Here is a 19,031-nt window from a genome sequence, read left to right as displayed (position 1 = left end):
GCTACCGGACGCCGCAAAAGTCAGTGGAAGTGTTGAAAACCTTGTCCGCCAGAAAACTGGTGGACAAGGCTTAGTGGATTCCCCCAAGTGTTCAATTAGGTAATAGTATACTCTTGTCCAACCTTTGTGACCTCTGACACATTATAGATGATAAGGGCAGCACAACCCTTGGGCTAGGCTTCTAATTGTGACCCAGGTCAAACTCTTTAATAAATCACCTTGCTCATTTACACATTTCAATCCAATACTTTCTATTCAGAAGATAAATCCTACCCTACAGGGACTGACTCCAATTCTATACAAGAGATACAAGTGCGTAGTAAAAGCTGAAAAGTACCATTTACATAATACCAGATCTGTGTACATGAAGAAAAATCTAAAACTTTTCAAAGAACGCTGCATAAATGAATAGAACAAGTTATAATAAACAAAAACTTTTGTTGGATGATCCGACTGATTTGGACTGAGCGCGGGATTTAACTTTCAAATTGTGTCGCAAGCCCAAACACTTACATGCACCAGGAAGAAGAAGGTTAACTGCAGGGACCTGAGCGGGGAAGCGACACATGCAGGATATCGGGCGCAGGATCTTAGTGACTCCCCGCACAGCACATTATACACGGACAATGCACTTACATGCACCAGGAGGAAGAAGGTGAACTCCAGGGACCTGAGCGGGGAAGCGACACATGCAGGATATCGGGCGCAGGATCTTAGTGACTCCCCGCACAGCGCATTATACACGGACAATGCACTTACATGCACCAGGAAGAAGAAGGTGAACTCCGGGGACCTGAGTGGTAAAGCGACACATGCAGGATATCGGGGGAACGATCTTAGGGACTCCCCGCACAGCACATTATACATGGACAATGCACTTACATGCACCAGGAAGAAGAAGGTGAACTCCGGGGACCTGAGCGGGGAAGCGACACATGCAGGATATCGGGTGCACGATCTTAGTGACTCCCCGCACAGCGCATTATACACGGACAAAGCACTTACATGCACCAGGAAGAAGAAGGTGAACTCCGGGGACCTGAGTGGGGAAGCGACACATGCAGGATATCGGGTGCACGATCTTAGTGACTCCCCGCACAGCGCATTATACACGGACAAAGCACTTACATGCACCAGGAAGAAGAAGGTGAACTCCGGGAACCTGAGCGGGGAAGCGACACATGCAGGATATCGGGTGCACGATCTTAGTGACTCCCCGCACAGCGCATTATACACGGACAAAGCACTTACATGCACCAGGAAGAAGAAGGTGAACTCCGGGGACCTGAGCGGGGAAGCGACACATGCAGGATATCGGGTGCACGATCTTAGTGACTCCCCGCACAGCGCATTATACACGGACAAAGCACTTACATGCACCAGGAAGAAGAAGGTGAACTCCGGGAACCTGAGCGGGGAAGCGACACATGCAGGATATCGGGCGCAGGATCTTAGTGACTCCCCGCACAGCACATTATACACAGACAATGCACTTACATGCACCAGGAAGAAGGTGAACTCCGGGGACCTGAGTGGGGAAGCGACACATGCAGGATATCGGGTACAGGCTCTTAGTGACTCCCCGCACAGCGCATTATACACGGACAATGCACTTACATGCACCAGGAAGAAGAAGGTGAACTCCGGGGACCTGAGTGGGGAAGCGACACATGCAGGATATCGGGTACAGGCTCTTAGTGACTCCCCGCACAGCGCATTATACACAGACAATGCACTTACATGCACCAGGAAGAAGAAGGTGAACTCCAGGGACCTGAGCAGGGAAGCGACACATGCAGGATATCGGGTGCACGATCTTAGTGACTCCCCGCACAGCACATTATACACTGACAATCTACTTTCGGTGAACTCCTTGGATCGGGTAAGTAAATGTGCCCGTGTGTGTGTGCCGGATATAGTTGAGTGCTCTGTAATTTCCAACACTTGCTTAAATAATTGCTATAACCTAATGATATCATAATTAGGGGGATGAGTTTTAAAATAATAATTTTCCTAAAGCAGGGAACACGTTAATATTACTGTTACTGTTACGTGACCAGTTGAGACATTTTGCAACTGATAGAAGTAAAAGAAAATGATATCAGTTACGTAAAGAAAATGTATAAATTCCATTTATGTCTCGTTGTGATACATTCAATGTTTGTTAAACAACTGTGTTGCCCCTTTAGCCCCGTCCATTGTTCTCCATACACGGAGCTTATAGCATTGACCTTGTTCTTTGTCGTTGCTCCTGTTTACTCTTCTTTTATACTTCCAGTCTATTCATCCCTGACTCATTGCTGTATGTTCATTACACCAAATCTCTTCATCAAATTCTTAACCCGAAGGAGGAAAGTTTCGGGTGCCGTTTACATGAGTTTCTCACCTTCTTTCTTATTTTTTTTATTGCAATTGGCATAAAAAAGGAAGAAAAAAAAAAGAAGTGGCGACTTGTATGTTCCACCAAGTGAAGTCGTGAAGATGAAGATGAAGGCGGCTAAGGTCAGCAATTCACCAGCTGAATAAACTGGTGACATCTTCTGAATAGAGCCACAGCGGGAGATGGACAGAAAGGGATTTTTAGGAGTCACCCTGAGCCGTATGATCGGCTTAATCCCTGGATTCTTGGAATATTGCCGCTCCAGCGCTGGGAGGCCGGGCACAATAAGCGCTTGTGTTGGAGCGCAGCATATGACTGTGTGCATTATGTGAGCACGTGCTAGGAGCAGGGTGACATTAACCCCGACTGCTGGAGACGCTCAGGACAGCAGGAGGACACATGGCTGCAGGCCACTCTGTGCATTCATACTAGGAATGCAGTAAATGAGCTAAAAATCAGAGTAATTTTAAGGGTTATAAATAGTGCCCATAATAATCTGCTTATATCAGTCACATTCCATTAGGTCTAAAGAAACCGAACATGAGAATGCGAATTCCGTCCCAAATTACCTCAAAATGGCAGCGACAAATGACCAACCCCCTTGTACTATTGCACTGTCCTATAGAGTGCCCTTAAATCTAGTTATCACCTTGTGAATAAGTCATGGATTTCCCCAATGACAGATTGTCTATAAAGTCCCCAAAAATAGCTTCCACTTGGATTCCAAACTTCTCCAGAATTGTAGCTCACACAGAGCGCTACAGAATCATCACCTATATACTAGACACAGGTGGCTTTAAGACCCCATATATGTCCCAATGTTCCCCCAAAGCAACAATGTCCCTGAATGACAGCTCTAAATGTTCCTGGGCACCAGCCACAAATGTTCCTCAAACGCCATCAACAGATGTTCTTCAGACTACAAGGCTCAGATGTTCCTCAGGCCAACCACAGATGTTCTTCAAAAAGCCTTTCACAGATATTCCTGAAAATGCCAGTCACAGATGTACCTTACAATACATCTATATACCTCCCCCCCAGTAATATATTTATATACAGCCGCCTCCCCCCAGTAATACATCTATATACAGCCGCCTCCCCCCAGTAATACATCTATGTACAGCCGCCTCCCTCCAGTAATACATCTATATAGAGCCGCCCACCCCCCAGTAATACATCTATATACAGCCGCCTCCTCCCAGTAATACATCTATGTAGAGCCGCCTCCCTCCAGTAATACATCTATATAGAGCCGCCCCCCCCAGCAATACATCTATATACAGCCGCCTCCCCCCAGTAATACATCTATATACAGCCGCCTCCCTCCAGTAATACATCTATATAGAGCCGCCCCCCCCAGTAATACATCTATATACAGCCGCCTCCCCCCAGTAATACATCTATATACAGCCACCTACCCCCAGTAATACATCTATATACAGCCGCCTCCCTCCAGTAATACATCTATATAGAGCCGCCCCCCCCAGTAATACATCTATATACAGCCGCCTCCCCCCAGTAATACATCTATATACAGCCACCTCCCCCCCAGTAATACATCTATACAGTCGCCTCCCCCCAGTAATACATTTGTATACAGCCGTCTCCCCCCAGTAATACATCTATATACAGTCACCTCCCTCCAGTAATACATCTATATAGAGCTGCCCCCCCAGTAATACATCTATATACAGCCGCCTCCCCCCAGTAATACATCTATATACAGTCGGCTCCCCCCAGTAATACATCTATATACAGCCGCCTTCCCCCAGTAATACATCTATATACAGCCGCCTCCCCCCAGTAATACATCTATATACAGCTGCCTCCCTCCAGTAATACATCTATATAGAGCTGCCCCCCCCCAGTAATACATCTATATAGAGCCGCCTCCCCCCAGTACTACATCTATATACAGCCGCCCCCCCAGTAATACATCTATATACAGCCGCCTCCCCCCAGTAATACATCTATATACAGCCGCCTCCCTCCAGTAATACATCTATATACAGCCGCCCCCCCCAGTAATACATCTATATACAGCCGCTTCCCCCCAGTAATACATCTATATACAGCCGCCTCCCCCCAGTAATACATCTATATACAGCCGCCTCCCCCCAGTGAAACATCTATACAGCTGCCTCCCCCCAGTAATACATTTGTATACAGCCGCCTCCCCCCAGTAATACATCTATATACAGCCGCCTCCCTCCAGTAATACATCTATATAGAGCTGCCCCCCCAGTAATACATCTATATACAGCCGCCTCCCTCCAGTAATACATCTATATACAGCCGCCTCCCCCCAGTAATACATCTATATACAGCCGCCTCCCCCCAGTAATACATCTATATACAGCCGCCTCCCCCCCAGTAATACATCTATATACAGCCTCCCCCAAGTAATACATCTATATACAGCCGCCTCCCCCCAGTAATACAGCTATACAACCGCCTCCCCCCAGTAATACATTTGTATACAGCCGCCTCCCCCCAGTAATACATTTGTATACAGCCGCCTCCCCCCCCCCAGTTATACATCTATATACAGTCACTTCACATCCCAGTAAAATACAAACACCTCCCCTCCAGTGATACATATATTTACACACCCACCCCCTGCCCAGTGACACGAATAGACATATATATTACATATACACACTTCTACCCCCTGCCCAGCAAGACATTTTATATACACACCTCCTCTTCTCTCGTGGTGTCTGAGTACTGGTGCAGGGTGTGATGTTACTGCACCGCCTGCATGAGGACACCGATGTCCTGTACGTATAGTTCCCTGCTCTGCACAGAAGTCTACTGGCTACCACCCGGTAGACACATTGTACGGCATAGTATGTATATGACATATGTGTGATGTTTATATGCTATATGTGTATATGGTGCATGGTGTGTATATAATGTACATATGCCTTATGTTGTATATGGCACTGTATGTGTGTATATGTGATGTGTATATGGTGCATGGTGTGTATATAATGTACATATGCCTTATGTTGTATATGGCACTGTATGTGTGTATATGTGATGTTTATATGGTGCATGGTGTGTATATAATGTATACCTTATGTTGTATATGGCACTGTATGTGTGTATATGTGATGTGTATATGGTGCATGGTGTGTATATAATGTATGCCTTATGTTGTATATGGCACTGTATGTGTGTATATGTGATGTGTGTATGGTGCATGGTGTGTATATAATGTATACCTTATGTTGTATATGGCACTGTATGTGTGTATATGTGATGTGTATATGCTATGGGGCCCTGCTATCCACAGATGGCTCTAAGGGCCACAGATGTTCCTCAGAATAACCACAGAGCAAGAGATGAGGTTTCATAGTATCCACAATACAAATATACACCGAGGGTTGACAATTTCATGAATCCCAAACATAAATCTCACCCACAGATTACAGTACATGTATATAGTATTGTATATTATTTTTATAAATATTCTATATTTGTAACAATTTTTAGCAGTAACAATATTTTCACAGTTTGCAAATATTATAGTTCTGGAATCAAGGAAAAAAAAAAGGTCTGATTACTGACAAGCGAATCATTTCATTTCCCTGATGTCAGTAACATACGTGATCCGACCCCCTCCGAAACCAAGTAAATATTTATAAACAGTATAATGTAACAACAATAGTTCTAACCCTGTATCCGAGCTCCATGTGTTTATACAGATCTATCAAGGTCGTGTTTTACAGCAATGAATAAGCGACGGGTGGAAAATAATATGCAAAGAAATCCAATGTATAACCCGAACACTGCCTTATAGATTATAAACAGCACATCATCCCATGGAGGCAACTGGGAACCGGAACAACAGGGAACAGACCCCCCCCCCCCTCCCCCAACACAATGTAGAGGGTAATGATTTGTTACAAAGAGGCAAAGAAACAAGATTAATGCCCAAAAACATCTCCTATGACCTGAGATTTCATAAAAAATGCAGAATTTTACAAACTTTAGAACATCATTGTGATCCTGTCACTGTCTTGGATGCCGTGTGATTGTCTCCCTTAGGCGCATACTTGGGCAGGAATGGGACCTGGGATCTTTTGTGGTCCACGCAGTCAGCTCATACACATGGCACATGAGCCCATAGAAATGTATGGGGACAGGTACCAGCAGTTGAAACAGCGTCTAGTTAACATTTGTGTGCATGAGGTCTTATATATGGTATCGCAGCTCAGCCAAAATGACTTCATGCCAGCCAGTATGTTTTGGAGTGTGGGAGGAAACCGGAGGACCAGGAGGTGACCCATGCAAACACGGAGAGAACATACAAACTCTTTGCAGGAGTTGACCCTGAGACTTGAATCCAGGTCCCCAGCCCAGCAAGGCTGTAATGCTAACAACTGAGCCAACGTGCTGCAAGACTGTAATGCTAACAACTAAACCACCGTGCTGCAAGGCTGTAGTGCTAACCACTAAGCCACCGTGCTGCAAGACTGTAATGTTATCCACTAAGCCACCATGCTGCAAGGCTGTAATGCTAACCACTAAGCCACCGTGCTGCAAGGCTGTAATGCTAACCACTGAACCACCATGCTGCAAGGCTGTGATGCTAACCACTGAGCCACCGTGTTGCAAGGCTGTAATGCTAACCACTGAGCCACCGTGCTGCAAGGCTGTAATGCTAACCACTAAGCCACCGTGCTGCAAGACTGTAATGCTAACCACTGAGCCAACGTGCTGCAAGGCTGTAATGCTAACAACTAAGCCACCGTGCTGCAAAGCTGTAAGCTAACCACTAAGCCACCATGCTGCAAGGCTGTGATGCTAACCACTGAACCAACGTGCTGCAAGGCTGTAATGCTAACCACTGAGCCACCGTGCTGCAAGGCTGTAATGCTAACCACTAAGCCACCGTGCTGCAAGGCTGTGATGCTAACCACTGAGCCACCGTGCTGCAAGGCTGTAATGCTAACCACTGAGCCACCGTGCTGCAAGGCTGTAATGCTAACCACTAAGCCACCGTGCTGCAAGGCTGTGATGCTAACCACTGAGCCACCGTGCTGCAAGGCTGTAATGCTAACCACTGAGCCACCGTGCTGCAAGGCTGTAATTCTAACCACTGAGCCACCATGCTGCAATGCTGTAATGCTAACCACTGAGCCACCGTGCTGCAAGTCTGTAATGCTAACCACTAAGCCACCGAAATGCTAACCACTAAGCCACCGTGCTGAAAGGCTGTAATGCTAACCACTAAGCCACTGTGCTGAAAGGCTGTAATGCTAACCACTGAGCCGCCATGCCGCCCGATAAGTACAATTACAAACTGGCCAGGGAATCATACAGACAAGTGTGTACTACTCCGCTGGTATTTTCGATGCACGTCAGACCTATATGTGGCTTGTTATTTTTGTAACTGACCCCAAATCTTGTTTTCTTGTCTGCTCTTCCTCTTTAACCGGCTCCGATATTTGTGTCACCACATAAAACGCATCACTTTGCTAGCAGCTGCTAATTCCCCAGCACCCACGTTACTGTATGGGGGAGTTTTCATAATGGTTGCACCTGCTCTTGGCACATTAGAAGCGAGATATAATGGGATTGTATGGGCTGGGTTCAATTACTGGAAAATATTAGGAATGCACTAAACGGTGATATTTAACTCTGAACCGTGCAGTTAATTCGACTATTCCAGCAATTCGCTATTCCATCCAGCCCCGGGTGGAATGAAAATCCAAAAGAAAACTCCTTTTAGGTATAAATGTTTCTTTCTTTCCAGCACGAAATCCGTGGAATTTACTGTCTCACCATGGTGCGTGCCAGGTCGGTATCCAGTGTTTTATATTTCAATCCAAAATGTTTAACGGGCCATGAAATATTCACTTGTTCCTCTATTAGAGCTTGGGCTCCATAAAAAAGGAACAGCAGAAGACGAAGGATGAATGAAAATGGATCGAGATTTTTGTTACTTTTTTATTTATCAAGAGTTCAGAACTCTTTTTATTGATACAGAGCTCCCCTGCAAAATGCATTCTGCTGCCACTAGGGGGAGCATAACTGCTGTGACTCCCTCCCCTCTCAATAGACTTCTAAGTTATTGGATGATGCTATTGGATGACCTTCTGTCTATAAAGCCATCATTGATTTCAGAGAAGAGTCAGTGTTGAATTAAGAAAAGGAGCTAAAAGGAGAGAGATTAGATAAGTTTGCAATGCATCTAAAATTCTGTTGTACTCTGGATTTATGTAAAGAGCTTTAATACGATTGTACATCTTGCAGAGCATCTTAAGACATTGCCTTTCCTTGACACATGACTCTGAGCAGGGCGAGCAGCAGCGGCACAGACTAGGACGCCATGTTCCTATAAGCTCAGGTGTGACTTTGGGGAATTTTGTAGCGAGAAGACAGACACAAGGCAGACAGTAAACCCTATTACTCCAGCTCCCCAACAGCTCTGCCTGCTTGCTCCAGTGTATCCTAGGTGATACAAGACCACCACGGAGATGATCCCTCCCTGTGCCAAAGTGTGGACACAAAGTCAAACATACAAATAACACAAAAGGATGGGTCACAACTTCTTACAGCTAACAAGGTACAAAATCGCAGGTACAAAGAATAGTCAAGGAATGAGAGCAAAAAAACATCTGAATCTAGAAATAGAAAACCGCAGCACGACCAGAAAAATATGGAAAAGAAGACTTGGGCAATGGGAACACAAGCAGAATATTTGTGTGAGTAGAGCTCTAGGTAAAAGGGGCAGATCTCTGAGAGTTAGAGCATGTAAACCGTAGCTTGCAGGGAGCCAACATGACAGACTCAATCAGCAACCCATCCACTAGAGCACTGTTCAGACTGCAAACGGAAGTAAACTAGGGAGCAATCCAGCGTCTCCAGGGCAGGACAATATAAGCTTATTGGCAGGAACATGCATTCCTTTTCCATGTGGTGGATCATATTCACTTTCAGCAAGGGCAGTGATGCTACAGGGACACAATTTATACAAAGTTAGTAAAACGTTACAAATTATCATAACTGACCATATAGATTTCCATTTATATTATCCCTATGAAAAAAAACAAGGAGATACTTTGACCTGAAGTCGAGTTCTTCCTCTTTTCCCGACATCACATCTCGTACATTGATAAACGAGGATTAATAGCACTGTACATCTTGCAGAGCATCTTAAGACATTGCCTCTCCTTGACACATGACTCTGAGCAGGGCGAGCAGCAGCGGCACAGACTAGGACGCCATATGTTCCTATAAGCTGAGGTGTGACTTTTGGGAATTTTGTAGCGAGCCGACAGCCACAAGAAAGGAAACGAGCGCTCGCAAACATAACAAACAGACTAAATGGAGCTGATGTAAGTCGCATAACTAATGAGAGATTAAACAGAGAAAATGACTTGTATCTTTTGGATTCAGTACCAGGTAAATGCATTAGACATGGTGCTGGTTTTAACACGGCGCCCACAAGACATCATTAATAAGTGACATGTATTAACAAACTGTGATTAAACCAGTGTCATCCAAACTGGCGCGACGAATTGGGCAGCCGGGTGCCATTTGTGTTTAATTACATGTATACGTTCCATGTGGGGGTGGGGATAGTATTGTATATACATCTGCTGAGCAGGCGGCCGCTATCTACCCAGCCCAATGCTGTGTAAGCAAACACTTAGATGGGACAAATGCCAGACACAACCGCTCCTCAGGGTGCACCGTCAAGAACATTTCACTATAAGCGAGGATGGAGCTCTCCGCAGGAATGGGCCGTACATAGTGATACGTCCTATGTGCTCGGGAAATAAACCTTCAATATGGTCAAGGGAACCAAAAATAGACAGAAAAGTAGATGTATTTGTAGCTCTGGTGCTTCAGCGATATACAACTAAAAGGCTAAATGGTATAACATTCAATGAACCCCCCTCCTATTAGCTGGTTTATCAGTGCTAATAGCCAAATCCAAGGAATTATCACTAGTCACTCGTTCCCCAGGATTTGTCCACCGTGGCAGGCAAGGTCAAGGTACAGGACCAGAAGGCAATCTCATAGTCAGGGACAGGCAGGAGGTCAGGACGGGCAGCGCGGGATCAGAGTCGGGGACGTAGCAACAGGTCAAGGCAGGCGGCAAAGGAGCGATGTTAGAAACGGAACAAGGGTCATAACAGGAAATCACAATAACAGCACAGGGCATCAGACACAGCTTTCCCTAAGGCACAAGGCACGAGGATTCGGCAGGGAGTGGCAGGTTTAATGGCCACCGGCTGCACGGTCTCTAGTCTGAAGCCACAGCTACTGTACATGCGCAGAACTCCGGCTTCATGGACAAGGGCGCGCAGCTCCTCATAGCTGTGCTCTGAAGATATCAGGGTAGGAGGATCAAAGAGGCTACTGGGGCATGGAATAGCCATGTCGTGTAGCCTCAGCTCCGGCTACTCCACGCCCCAGTAGCCTCTTTGGTAAATTAGCATATTATTACAATTAAAGATTAAAAAAGATAAAGGGGACTAAAGGATAAGTCTCCTAAAAAGGGCTATCCTTACATACATTAGAGGCACCTACCACCAGATCTACCTTCATAGGTAGATCCGTGGTGGTAGGTTTTCTTTATCCTTGGTGGATTTAGTTGTAGAACTAGCAGGAAGCTTTTAGAGGTTTTGGGAATTGAGAATTTGGCACAACTGGAGCACATGCCTAAGGCTAGTGTATAAGGCTAGTGTATAAGGCTAGTGTATAAGGCTAGTGTATAAGGCTAGTGTATAAGGCTAGTGTATAAGGCTAGTGTATAAAGCTAGTGTAATGCTGAAGCAGGGAGCTGCCCGCTCCACCATTAGAGACATGAGGCCTCTGCCGCTGCTCTGTGTGGCTGACGCCAGCAAGCGCAATGTGATGATGCATCATGGCTACCAGCTTCAGAGAAAAAAGCAGATCTGCTGCAGGATCAACAGTATCTGATTGTATTTTACAGAAAAAAGGAAAGGGGTAGGCAGGGGGGGTCACAATGGGAGAGAGGAGTACAGGTCCCGGGGGATGGTGGGGGGCATGATGGGAGAGAGGAGTACAGGTCCCGGGGGATGGTGGGGGGCATGATGGGAGAGAGGAGTACAGGTCCCGGGGAATGGCGGGGGGGGGGGCATGATGGGAGAGAGGAGTACAGGTCCCGGGGGATGGTGGGGGGCATGATGGGAGAGAGGAGTACAGGTCCCGGGGGATGGTGGGGGGCATGAATGGAGAGAGGAGTACAGGTCCCGGGGAATGGCGGGGGGGGGGGGGGCATGATGGGAGAGAGGAGTACAGGTCCCGGGGGATGGTGGGGGGGGGGCATGATGGGAGAGAGGAGTTCAGGTCCCGGGGGATGGTGGGGGATGGTGGGGGGCATGATGGGAGAGAGGAGTTCAGGTCCCGGGGGATGGTGGGGGGCATGATGGGAGAGAGGAGTACAGATCCTAGGGGATGATGGGGGGCATGATGGGAGAGAGGAGTTCAGGTCCCGGGGGATGGTGGGGGGCATGATGGGAGAGAGGAGTACAGGTCCCGGGGGATGATGGGGGGCATGATGGGAGAGAGGAGTACAGGTCCCGGGGGATGGTGGGGGGCATGATGGGAGAGAGGAGTACAGGTCCCGGGGGATGGTGGGGGGCATGATGGGAGAGAGGAGTACAGGTCCCGGGGGATGGTGGGGGGCATGATGGGAGAGAGGAGTACAGGTCCCGGGGGATGGTGGGGGGCATGATGGGAGAGAGGAGTACAGGTCCCGGGGGATGGTGGGGGGCATGATGGGAGAGAGGAGTACAGGTCCCGGGGGATGATGGGGGGCATGATGGGAGAGAGGAGTACAGGTCCCGGGGGATGGTGGGGGAGGGGCATGATGGGAGAGAGGAGAACAGGTCCCGGGGGATGGTGGGGGAGGGGCATGATGGGAGAGAGGAGTACAGGTCCCGGGGAATGGGGGGGGGGGCATGATGGTAGAGAGGAGTACAGGTCCCGGGGGATGGTGGGGGGGGGGCATGATGGTAGAGAGGAGTACAGGTCCCGGGGGGTGGTGGGGGGGCATGATGGTAGAGAGGAGTACAGGTCCCGGGGGATGGTGGGGGGCATGATGGGAGAGAGGAGTACAGGTCCCGGGGGATGGTGGGGGGGGGGGGCATGATGGTAGAGAGGAGTACAGGTCCCGGGGGGTGGGGGGGGGCATGATGGTAGAGAGGAGTACAGGTCCCGGGGAATGGGGGGGGGGGGCATGATGGGAGAGAGGAGTACAGGTTCCGGGGTATGGTGGGGGGCATGATGGGAGAGAGGAGTACAGGTCCCGGGGGATGGTGGGGGGCATGATGGGAGAGAGGAGTTAAGGTCCCGGGGGATGGTGGGGGGCATGATGGGAGAGAGGAGTACAGGTCCCGGGGGATGGTGGGGGGCATGATGGGAGAGAGGAGTACAGGTCCCGGGGGATGGTGGGGGGCATGATGGGAGAGAGGAGTACAGGTCCCGGGGGATGGTGGGGGGCATGATGGGAGAGAGGAGTACAGGTCCCGGGGGATGGTGGGGGGCATGATGGGAGAGAGGAGTACAGGTCCCGGGGGATGGTGGGGGGCATGATGGGAGAGAGGAGTACAGGTCCCGGGGGATGATGGGGGGCATGAGGGGAGAGAGGAGTACAGGTCCCGGGGGATGGTGGGGGGCATGATGGGAGAGAGGAGTACAGGTCCCGGGGGATGGTGGGGGAGGGGCATGATGGGAGAGAGGAGTACAGGTCCCGGGGAATGGGGGGGGGGCATGATGGGAGAGAGGAGTACAGGTCCCGGGGGATGGTGGGGGGGGGGGGCATGATGGTAGAGAGGAGTACAGGTCCCGGGGAATGGGGGGGGGGCATGATGGTAGAGAGGAGTACAGGTCCCGGGGAATGGGGGGGGGGCATGATGGTAGAGAGGAGTACAGGTCCCGGGGAATGGGGGGGGGGGGCATGATGGGAGAGAGGAGTTCAGGTCCCGGGGGATGGTGGGGGGCATGATGGGAGAGAGGAGTACAGGTCCCGGGGGATGGTGGGGGGCATGATGGGAGAGAGGAGTACAGGTCCCGGGGGATGGTGGGGGGCATGATGGGAGAGAGGAGTACAGGTCCCGGGGGATGGTGGGGGGCATGATGGGAGAGAGGAGTACAGGTCCTAGGGTATGGTGGGGGGGGGCATGATGGGAGAGAGGAGTACAGGTCCCGGGGGATGGTGGGGGGCATGATGGGAGAGAGGAGTACAGGTCCCGGGGGATGGTGGGGGGCATGATGGGAGAGAGGAGTACAGGTCCCGGGGGATGGTGGGGGGGGGGCATGATGGGAGAGAGGAGTACAGGTCCCGGGGGATGGTGGGGGGGGGGGCATGATGGGAGAGAGGAGTACAGGTCCCGGGGGATGGTGGGGGGGGGGGCATGATGGGAGAGAGGAGTACAGGTCCCGGGGGATGGTGGGAGGGGGGGGGCATCATGGGAGAGAGGAGTACAGGTCCCGGGGGATGGTGGGGGCATGATGGGAGAGAGGAGTACAGGTCCCGGGGGTAGGGGGGGGGGCATGATGGGAGAGAGGAGTACAGGTCCCGGGGGATGGTGGGGGGGGGGCATGATGGAAGAGAGGAGTACAGGTCCCGGGGGATGGGGGGGGGGGGGGCATGATGGGAGAGAGGAGTACAGGTCCCGGGGGATGGGGGGGGGGGGGCATGATGGGAGAGAGGAGTACAGGTCCCGGGGGATGGTGGGGGGCATGATGGGAGAGAGGAGTACAGGTCCCGGGGGATGGTGGGGGGCATGATGGGAGAGAGGAGTACAGGTCCCGGGGGATGGTGGGGGGCATGATGGGAGAGAGGAGTACAGGTCCTAGGGAATGGTGCTACAGGGAAGGAGGCCTTTTTAGAGAGCTACTGAAAAAAGGGCCGATAGGGGAGGGGGCAAAGAAAAAGGTGCATTAAAAGGAGGGGGGTGCTCAAATTATAAATAGAGGATATTATAAGGGGGGGTACAAATAATAGGCATCATTGAGGGGGTAAATAAATGGATGCTATTATAAGTGGGGCCTAAAATGCAGGGGAGTGTTTATAAATGGGTGCTGACCTCAGGACATGGGGTATTATACAGATTAGGGGGTCATTAGGGTGGGTAACAGGAGGGCCTACTGGGGAGAAGGGGTTAGGGCAATGGCAAAGGACATGGCTTATGCCATAAAATGGCCCAGAAAAGTTACGCTTCCTGGGAATGGAGCTCTGTAATAAATAGTGTATGGATAATACTGCTACGGAGCATAAAACTTTCCAAAATCATCACACAGCACAGTAGACACGTACATGGGGGGATTTATCACATGTCCACTGACACTGGATGAAGATGTACTAAGCATAGAATAGATAACTTCCCTCAGTGTAAATAATTCTACCATCCTCTGTCCAAATTACAGGCCAAAGAGTCCCCTGGCATATTAATATGGCGCCATAGAGGGGTAAGAATGACACATTACACACATGAGAAACAATGAAACAAGACAATGGAGACATTTCCTAAAGTGTGGCCGCTGCACAGAAAATATTCTAATATTTAGTAGTAACGTGCCCGGGTATATTCAGCATGGCACCCGCTGTGTCTATGTAAAGGGCGACATTTTCACAGTCTGCAGGAGCGTTACAATGTATACCTTACAATAATAACTTTCCCCGCTCGCTCTATACGACCAACTGTGATAAGAATAACCTGTGCCCAACAGACCACAATGAGGTAGAAGCAACCTTCATCTCAGTAATACTGAAGCCGGCCTGACCTCAGACTATGCCCGGCAGGGGTTAATATTCATATGGTGCATTGCAAAGGTATCCGAAAAGTAATAGTATTATCATAGGCATACAAGAGAACGCTTCCAAGATGGTCATTAAATTATATATGAATTAGGCTGCATTCACACACATAATAACCCCCATCAAGCTTCCATAGAAGAGCACAAATATGCCTCAATCGATAAATAAATCAAAATCTTTATTGTAATTTCAATCGACAGTATATTACATCAAATACTAAAAAACCCCATTAAAAAGGACATCTAAAAACAAATGTAAATACAGACAGTGTGGAAAAACTGGAGGGGTACACTATTACATGTATATACAACGCTGGTGTTGGCCTAACACTATCCAGGCCAATGTAACGTTATATATGACAGGTACTGCGACATGCCCAATTCAGAAATGTAATATTGTACAATGTATTAACACGTATTCAAACATATGTCACAAACACAAAAGTATTAACCAGTACCCACCAGACGCCATGACAGCCCTACCAATACACACTGTTTGACACCCCAATGCACGTTTAGCACCCTGCATTCACACACATCTATGGGGGACGTATATACGGCCGACGTCTTCTATGGCCAACACTTCTATGGGCTCACGGCATTGTACGGGAGCGGTACGGTGCAGCACCGTACCGCTCCGTACACCGGGAAAAGATAGGACATGTCCTATCTTTTCCCGTATTATAGCACCGTGGCCCATATGTTCCTATGCGCTCACCCCCTCCTCCTCTCCCTGCGCGCTGCCGTGTGCCCGTCGTGCTACGGGGCGGCGGGCAACGGCAGTGTGCATGTAGCCTTAGACAGGTAGATAGATAGAAAATAGATAGATGAGGGGGGACATTAATCATAGTCTGTTAGACTTCTTTGAGCGTTAATTTGGCGCATTTTTGTGCCATTTTCTGGCGCACGGCAAAATTCGGCACTTACTGTTTTTTAGTGCCTGCGCCTTATCTGAAATAGTGAGCGGCTGCTATACAGATGTTTGCACGGGATCTATCACTAATTTGCACCTAAAATGGCGCAAAAATGCAACTACTCTGAGCAGGTGCACTTCCAAAAAATTCAATTTTCATTACTAAAAACATACATTTTAGGTTCCCAAATGAAGAATCACCTCTATGCAACATGGAAAATACTTCAGGTCAGTTTTAAAATGTAAAATTTCTCCAGTAACGACTCCATCACTTTCTATGGGATCATCTCTGGGAGTGATTATTGTCTTATTGTACAGATCTGAGAATATTAGCAGTCTCCATTTCCTCATTTGAGGAAGAATTTTTATTTTTTTTTACATCTCTGTCACTTTTAGTCCCTGCAGTTACATCACAATGATAGTTTTTGTGCAGAGATGACGCCCTGAACGTTCTGTCACATTTTCTCAGTCTCTTTTCATTATTAGTCACAAATGAGATCTAACAATTTGATAGATAGAAAAAGAAAGTCCACAGCAGCACAATGTCAAAAAAGGAGCCCCTAAGAAGGGGGGTGCAGAGACTCAGCAGTCCTGGTAAAAGACGTACATGCATATAATTATCCAAAAAATGAGGCAGCACTCCAGAGTAAAAGTTACTCCAGAATGAATGTTACCATCAGGTAAAGCCGGGTGCATATGTCCTGCTTGGGGCTGTATACCTGTGCACTGGGCTCTGCTATACGCCTCTAGTGGTAGCCTGCAGTACTGCGCCCAGCCCTGTACACACTACATTTACTGCCTGGCTTATCGGCTATCTCTGCTGACTTGTTAGCTTAATGGAGCGCACTAGTTTCAAATTAACCGCAGGGTGTTAAATGCAAAGTAGTTATAAATTTATAATAATGTAACACGTGTATATACCTGAGCGCCTTGTTACTAACACAATGATGAAGATTAATTAAAGGGATTTTATGAAAATGAATCTCCTTCGCCGCATACTGTATAATCCTGCATCTTTCTAAAATGCTTTGCAGAACACTTTCTCGCCATTTGCAAGATCTCTGCTTTCTGTTAGAGAATCAATAGACATCAATGCGCATTGACAATGTCAATATTTTGTAGTTTTCCTGCACTGACACATTGGAACAAAGTATCAATGTGAAAGATCGATTTGTGGCACTGACTTTGGGTTGTTCAGACTTGTTAGTTTTGTAGCAAGATCCTTACTGTGAGCGGAACTATATCTGTTCTGGGCTTAAGCCATTGGATGTTAATATGAATGAGCACATACATTGACAGCAAGCAGAGATCTTTCAAATTTTAAGCAACTGATACAATTGCATGTGTTTTTTTAGGCTGTGTTCAAGTTGGACGCAACCTTAGCATCTTCACTTATTCCTGGATACCATCAATATGCTACAGGTATAAGTACTACAATATCTTCTCATCAAAAAATACACCGAACCAATAGAGTGAAGAGAATATAATACGTGAACAAAATCACCTTTAAAGATCACCTTTCAAATATTGCATTGTCTTTTTTCTGGATATTTCATCATTTTTGGAACATAAAGGGTTCGTTTCATCAAGAATGTAATAGGTGGGAACCTTCCCCTTTGAGCCAAAATAGAGGATCCCTGAGAAAAGGCAGCTCCCGCTATAGCGACCAGAACTGTCCATACATTGTTAGCCATTATTATGAACAGCCATTACGCAATACAGCATTTACCCTGTAGTGGGCGCTGTAGTGGAAATTTATAGCTGGCATTACACTGATTTGGCAAATTTACTATTATGAATCCATATCCCATTAAAGGCAGGGCCGCCATCACGGGGGTTTAGTGTGACTGTGTTCAGGGGACCCCAAGGAGGAGAAGGGGCCCTAAGTCACATAAAACCCTGCTCCCTTTTCAGGTGCAGGGAACTCACTGGGGCAGATTTACTTACCCGGCCCATTCGCGATCCAGCGGTGCGTTCTCTGCTCTGGATTCGGGTCCGGCCGGGATTTATGAAGGTAGTTCCTCCGCCGTCCACCAGGTGGCGCTGCTGCGCTGAAAAGTATCTCAACGCGCCGGAATGCACCACCTCGGACCAGGTGAAGGTAAGCGCTCCCCAAGCGACACTTTTTCGGTTTTTAAATGCGGCGTTTTTTCCGAATACGTCGGGTTTTCGTTCGGCCACGCCCCCGATTTCCGTCGCGCGCATGCCGGCGCCGATGCGCCACAATCCGATCGCGTGCGCCACAATCCCGGGGCAATTCAGGGAAAATCGGCGCAAATCGGAAATATTCGGGTAACACATCGGGAAAACGCGAATCGCCCTTAGTAAATGACCACCACTGTGTACACAGGGGCGGATGATCATTCTGTGGGGGGGGCCCTGAACAGTGGCGGTCCTGCATAGGAGACAATGGAGAACCCAAGTCATGGAGCCCGAGTTCCAGGTCGCTCCGTCCATAGACCACGACTTTAAGTGTTGCAACACAGGGGGCCCTGATTCTGATTTTGCATTGTGACCCCGGGGCTACAAGTTACCCCTTTTTTCTCTTTTAACAAGTTCTATAACTTTCTAATTTACAGGTGTGATGTTGCAGTGACACACCTTCAGTTTTTTTTGCAGACACAGAGACAAAACAGAAGCAAAATGGAAGAACAATGGAGACAAAACGCAACGGATGCTGAGCACCAACGGCAATGTGAAAGAGCCCTTAGAGTGGAACACATTGTAACAAAAGCTCAACTGTCAATAGACTTAAGTATGGATAAGTGTTTAGTTTTAGAATGTAAAAAGAGAGTTTCCATTCACTGACAGCAAGTGAGTAACATGTGAATGGTGAGAAATTGAGATGCAAAGTGTTTTAGAAAGAGTTACAGAACTTTTTTAGTTTAATAAACCTAACATCAATTCAACTAGAGTTGTGGAAGAGTAAAT

General features: G+C 48.1%; 1 protein-coding gene across 1 annotated transcript in view; it reads right to left on the bottom strand.

Moving 5' to 3' along the window:
• The window catches only part of ADAM12 (ADAM metallopeptidase domain 12), a 390,586-nt gene that overhangs the window by 370,521 nt on the left and 1,034 nt on the right, over nucleotides 1-19,031 (bottom strand). The gene's annotated exons all lie outside the window — the stretch shown is intronic.

The sequence above is a fragment of the Engystomops pustulosus genome, chromosome 11, assembly GCF_040894005.1.
Source record: "Engystomops pustulosus chromosome 11, aEngPut4.maternal, whole genome shotgun sequence".
In the NCBI taxonomy this organism is placed as follows: Eukaryota; Metazoa; Chordata; class Amphibia; order Anura; family Leptodactylidae; genus Engystomops; species Engystomops pustulosus.
This window is presented reverse-complemented; position numbering and strand designations above follow the sequence as displayed.